Here is a 6,000-nt window from a genome sequence, read left to right as displayed (position 1 = left end):
ATATATATATATATATATATATATATATATATATATATATGCTTGCAAGAGAAAGTATTCGTAAACCCTACTCTTGCAACTGGAAAACTTCACAAAACCAATGAAATAAAGCACCAAAGATGGGATAATTTTTGTTGAAAATTCATTAGGCGATGTATTTGCACTTTTAACAAAAAAAAAACAGTCTTTTATGCAACATATTGCTTACACATAAGCTGAATAAAATTAATTTAAAAAATTGACCAGAAAAAGTATTCGTACACAATAAATAACTTTTGATTTGAGCTATATATTGAAACTATAAATTTGGTTAGTAGCTAGCTCACGTTTAAGGACCTCGAAGATTTGACTAGGCATTGATTTTGTCAGTTTAGTAGCTTCTCCCTCGGTTATTTTGGCGCATTCCTCTTTAATAACATCTTTAAGTATTTCCTTGGACTTTATTGATATATCTTATTCTCCACCAAATCGTCTATGGGGTCTAGGTCTGCCGATCGAGGAGGCGAATTAAGCTGATGCTTCGTATTGTACAACAACCACAACTTTACACTTAATGCCGTGTGCTAGGTGTCTTTCTCTTGCTAAAACCAAAATCATTCCAAGGCCAAGTTGCCCCACACTTTGATGCAAATTTTGCTTCAAAACGTTGATATAATCATATTGATCCATGGTAGACTCGATGAGTGCCAATTTTCCGACGCCGTCAGCAGACGTGCACCCCCATACCATGATACCCCTTGCTTGATTGCGGGAACAAGGTGGGCGCAGTTGCAACTTTCGGTCGCACTAATTGTTTTCCTTTTATGTCAAATATGCAACAGTGGCTTTCGTCAGAAAATAAGACCCGTTCGATTGGTTTCCGATATGTGAGGCTTTCTGCGGCCTACACGACCATGACAAACGTCCTTCTTTAATGTTTTTTGAATTGTGTCTTCATGAATATCTTTGTCAAACGATTCTTTAACATTTTGTTAAATTTTATTCTGAGATTTTATTTCACCGACGCCAGAACGCTTCCATTTTCCCGTTCTGTCAACTTCGGGGGCCGTTCACTTCGAGGCTGTGAATTTAAAGTTTTTGATAACCTACTATACCGATGAATGATTTCTATCAATAGTGTTTGCAATTTCACGCACCGTTTTCCCCTCATTGTGCAATTTTAGTATAATTTCTCTCTCATCAGCGCGAATTTCCTTTACTTTGGGACTCATTCCTAATTTTGCCTTTTTAGTTCACAGCTATTAACATAGATTAATTTTTTTTTAACTCGTTTTAATTCCATTACACTTTTTACGCACTTTTATGTACTAGAATGCGCGTGGGATTTCCCAAAATAAATTTGTGCGAATGCTCTTTGTCATGACAAAACGCAGGTACTTAGTAGTACGGCAGCATTGCAAAAAAAATGTAGTATAGGCACAAAATTCGAGATATATGCTAAAAATTGAGTAAATGAAAGAACAAATCGATGGTATTAAGGTCGTAAGTAAAAACCTTTTTCCAAATTTGTTGTAGGGTCTCAAAAAATAAATTTGCATGTGTATGAATACCTTATGTGGCAAGTCTATAGATATAAATATATTATATTCTCTCATTATCGTTCTTTGTAAATATTGTAAAGGTTCGTTTCAGGCGCGGTTCATGATTTTCTTGCGCGGTCGCCGTGAGTTTGCTTGATGGGTACGATCTTCTTAAAAGCTATCTCTTCTATTAATCAATAGTCAATTATATAGACCACGACTTTAGTATTTTTGCCGCATTTTAAGCAGAATTCGCAGCACAAATACATTTTTGTGCAAAAATGAATCAATGCTATGCAGAATTACTTTAATTCTGTAAATAGTTATGCGAATGATGCCAAGTTTTTCCTTCACGGACACAATGAATGGTAAACAAAAGTTCCACGATTGTTTGTAGGTCTTGCGAAAGTGCGGATTCTGAAAAAATTGCTCATCGTTTTTCTCGAATTCTTTATCCGTATTCTATATCGAGCGCAATAGAGCGAATATCCTAATGCGACAACTAATAGAATTGAAAATAGTTTTATTAAAATTGTTGCAACTTCTATGTAATAGAATATTCCATACTGTATTTCATAATGTGTATACCCTACAGCATTTATAGTACAAGCGTATATTAAGTTTTTCAGAGTGTGTGCAACACCCAGAAAAAACTTGAGATGCATCCACATTGAATCGATTTTTCGATTCGATTCATTTAAAGCGATCAATCGACTTTCTGTCTGTCCGCCTGTCTTGTATTCTTGTGTGATATTTTTGTGAACAGTAACATGCTCTGAGCACTCACGGTAGTGAAGCGAATTATCTTTGATGTAAAGAACACTAAGAAGCCTTACAGTCCTCAGGTTGTGCACGTATATACATATAATTGCACAGCACTATTCTAGACGGAGGTTCAGCCAGAAGCAGAAGTCTCCTTTTCGTAACCTTCTGTCTATCTTTGTCAGCAGAGATGAACTACAATTGCAATTTTTGATTTAAGCTTGTTTGTCCATCTATTGTACTCCCTTGTACTCTTTTGTAATAGGTTGTACTCTTTTATTCAATCTACAGACCGCAGGTTTTGAGGTATTTTGATGAAATTTGGTACAATGCGAAATTTTCTTCAGGGACGAAAGCTATGATTCCGCCCGGGATCACCTTTGCAATAACAACTTATTTTGAAAACCCATCTTATGAAGAAATGGAGAATTGTTCTAGGGTACTTAACGACAGGCCGTGGCCCCCTATATAGTTTTTACATGCAATGTAATAAATTGACGTCACATTACAAGGATATACAAATATTAGGCCCTCCAATGGCAAAGAGATTGGTTCACTGTTTATACAATATTTATTTTTCTGCTGTGTTTTCAAAACATCGTATTCTTAACAGAAAAAACCGACCGATAAAAAATTAAATCAACTGTGAAAAATAATAAAATCACATATATTCACTCAAAAGAAATACAACTACAATTCCCACAATCGGTATCGTAACTACTTTCTAGTGGAAACAAAGAATTCTAGAAAACTGCCCTTTCTTCCCTTTCACTTTCTCTCTTCCGTATCATATATAAAAATCTTCAAAATATTTTCATTAATAATATCTAAGCTGTATATGATCAGGTCACCTAGGCATATATGGGTTACGTAATAAATCAACAAATTTGCTTACATTTACCTTAGATGACAGAATTCCAAGATTCGTCTCAAGGTCAACAAAATTTTGCTATCCAATGCATTTATGCATATTTTTTTAATTTTATAATATAACTTAAAATTTACATTGTACGTAATTGTTTCCTTTGTTTTCAACAAGTACGTTACGTGATAAAAAAAAAAAAATAAATAAAAAATAAAATATAGATTCATCATCGTTCGTACATTTCCTTTATATTAAACCTTTGCATTTACCTATATAAGTGCATGTGCATATGTACACACGCTTATATATGTACCTATTTATTGATCATTTTTGTTTAACATGTTTGTAACGTAGAGTAATGGAATCACAACTGATTAAAACAGCTGACTGAGTGTATAAAAGAGAACTGACGCGTTTGTATGTGTTTCTTACATATGTGCTATAATAATGAATACCACAGAAAATCTAATATTTCTTTATGTTTTTGATTATTTTTGTTTTTGCTTTTTTGTTTATTTATATTATCATTTTTCCAATCTCACAGCATAAAATTCTCTTTTATTTGCTCTCTCTACTTCTCTGGTATACTTACTTTTTACAAAGCCACTACTACACGACAGTTACCTTCATCTGTGGGTGTATGTACTTATGGGGAACCAACCCATATGTTTTATATATATATATGTACAAGTATGTTTGTGATGTGTGTTTGATTGCTTTTACATATATACATATATATATATATATATATATATATATATATATATATATATATTTAGTATATGGATATTCTCTTCACTCTTATCTGTAACTATTGGTGATGAATAACTGGGGTACAAATAAACGCACACAACTGCAGACTACAACCCATAAAGCAATAAAGAATAAAAACCTTGAAACATTTTCTCATATAATTTGCCGGAGAAAGAGTCTAACTGCAAAGAGAAATTCTGAGAGTCTTCGTTTATTATTTAAACTAACTTATCGTTGAAAAGACAATCAGTAGCGGGGGACCTTTTTCTTTTTTATAAAGCTGTGGGTATATAGTCCGTATACTCGTTGAAAGTATAGTAATTTCATCATTCCATATGTAATGAAGAGCATATAAATATCTATAATCGTTGAGTGCGTAACTATCTGCTATTGTCTGCATATGTAAAAATTTAATTTGCAAAAAGTTTGTGTTTATAGTTTTTACTTAACGTGTTCGCGGACTGTGTGAATGTATTCATTTTCGTTGTTATGCAAAACGACATGATGAACGCTATAACATTCAAATTTCCAACCAATTATTTTTCATTTAATTTTATATAAATCGAGAAGTGTTTAATTATAGTACTTGCAGAAATGTTTATTAACTGATCCTTTAGAATTTCAGATCAGTTGAAAAATTTGATCTATATTGTCGTGAATTCTATAGCATTCGTTGCATAAATCCATTAAAATATGATATTCAAACAGCTTGCGGATATAACACTAATTTTAAAGTGACTATCATTTTTCGCACTTCACTGAAATTTTTACTGCCCACGAATGTGTTAATGTAGGTACAAAGTAATAATATAGATGAAATAAAAAAAGGTTTGCCTACTTTTAAACTATGAAGTTCATGTACCCTAATCGAGAAATTGCTTACTCCGCATTCGTCGTTCCGCTTGCAACAGCCAAGCTACTTGCATTAACATGACCAGAATGACCAGAGTGCCCTTCTTCCGAAACCTGCATTTCTTTCTTAAGGCTATGTAATTAAATTAAAAGAGGTACGTATAGGGGAAGCACATAACGAAATAAGAAAAAACTGCTTTAAATGGAGGAATAACAAGCTGTACTAAAGTTATGGCCAATTTTCGTATTTGTTCGTAATAAAGTCATAATTACATTTTCTTCTTTATTGAGGACACGTACTGCGCTCATTTTTAAACATTATTTGTGGGCATAAATTAAAGATATATATCCCAAGTTTCCAACAACACACCCCACGCAGACGGACAGACATGGCTAAATCAACTTAGAATTGCACGCTGATCAAGAATATATATATATATATATATATATACATTATAGAGTCTCAGAAGCTTCGTTTTGTGTGTTACATATACATTATAGACGAGAACACAATGAGCATACCCTCACCTTACTACTACAGTCGCGGGTACAATAAATATGTAATTACCGATCGTTTGAAAAATATTTTAAGATTCGTTAAAAGGAATGTATTCTGATAAATATTTTTATTGCATGTATATACCACAATCACACAACAGCTTGAGATTCATCCTCCGTCTACAACATCTTTGAATATTGATATTATATTGCAAGATTATCTGTGACAAGGAAAATCATTTTTGCAAATTCACAAAACTAATAACCTAAAAAAGTTTATCAATGTATTTTAGATTGCATGTAGGAAGGTTTATAGAAAACTAATACAATACTGCATATATATAAAACTGAACTACATTTTGTACAAAATTCTAGATATTTGTGAAGTCAACGATATTAACGCAGAAACTAATTGGAATCTTTTTGAAAAATTATTAGTAAATTATATAAGCAAAAATTCTTAATAATAAAGCGTCATAATAACATTTTGTAGTATCCATTCTTAGTCGGTATTACCGTTAGTTCGGAGAACCTGTTATTTCACACAGATGACGTTTTTTTCATATGTTTTTCCTTTTACCTTTATTCAACATCTTCTTATGTCAGCTGAGTTTTATGTTAATACGTGAATATATAAGATATATATGAAAATGTATATGTATAGGTAATTGTTGTTGTTTTTTCGTACACGTATATAAACGAACGTATATATTCGCTCAGCTATATACTAAAAATTCTATGATAACAGTA

General features: G+C 32.4%; 1 protein-coding gene across 4 annotated transcripts in view; it reads left to right on the top strand.

The window, feature by feature from the left end:
- The window catches only part of LOC119641574, a 51,305-nt gene that overhangs the window by 21,424 nt on the left and 23,881 nt on the right, over nt 1-6,000 (top strand). The window contains exon 1 of one of the 4 annotated variants that reach the window (XM_038040329.1): nt 4,129-4,907. The exons of the other annotated variants lie outside the window; for them this stretch is intronic. The gene's annotated coding sequence lies outside the window, so the exon portion shown is untranslated. Of the gene's footprint in view, nt 1-4,128; nt 4,908-6,000 lie in introns of those variants that run through there. 4 annotated transcript variants of the gene reach the window in all.

This window comes from Glossina fuscipes, unplaced genomic scaffold (assembly GCF_014805625.2).
Source record: "Glossina fuscipes isolate IAEA_lab_2018 unplaced genomic scaffold, Yale_Gfus_2 154, whole genome shotgun sequence".
Classification (NCBI taxonomy): Eukaryota; Metazoa; Arthropoda; class Insecta; order Diptera; family Glossinidae; genus Glossina; species Glossina fuscipes.
This window is presented reverse-complemented; position numbering and strand designations above follow the sequence as displayed.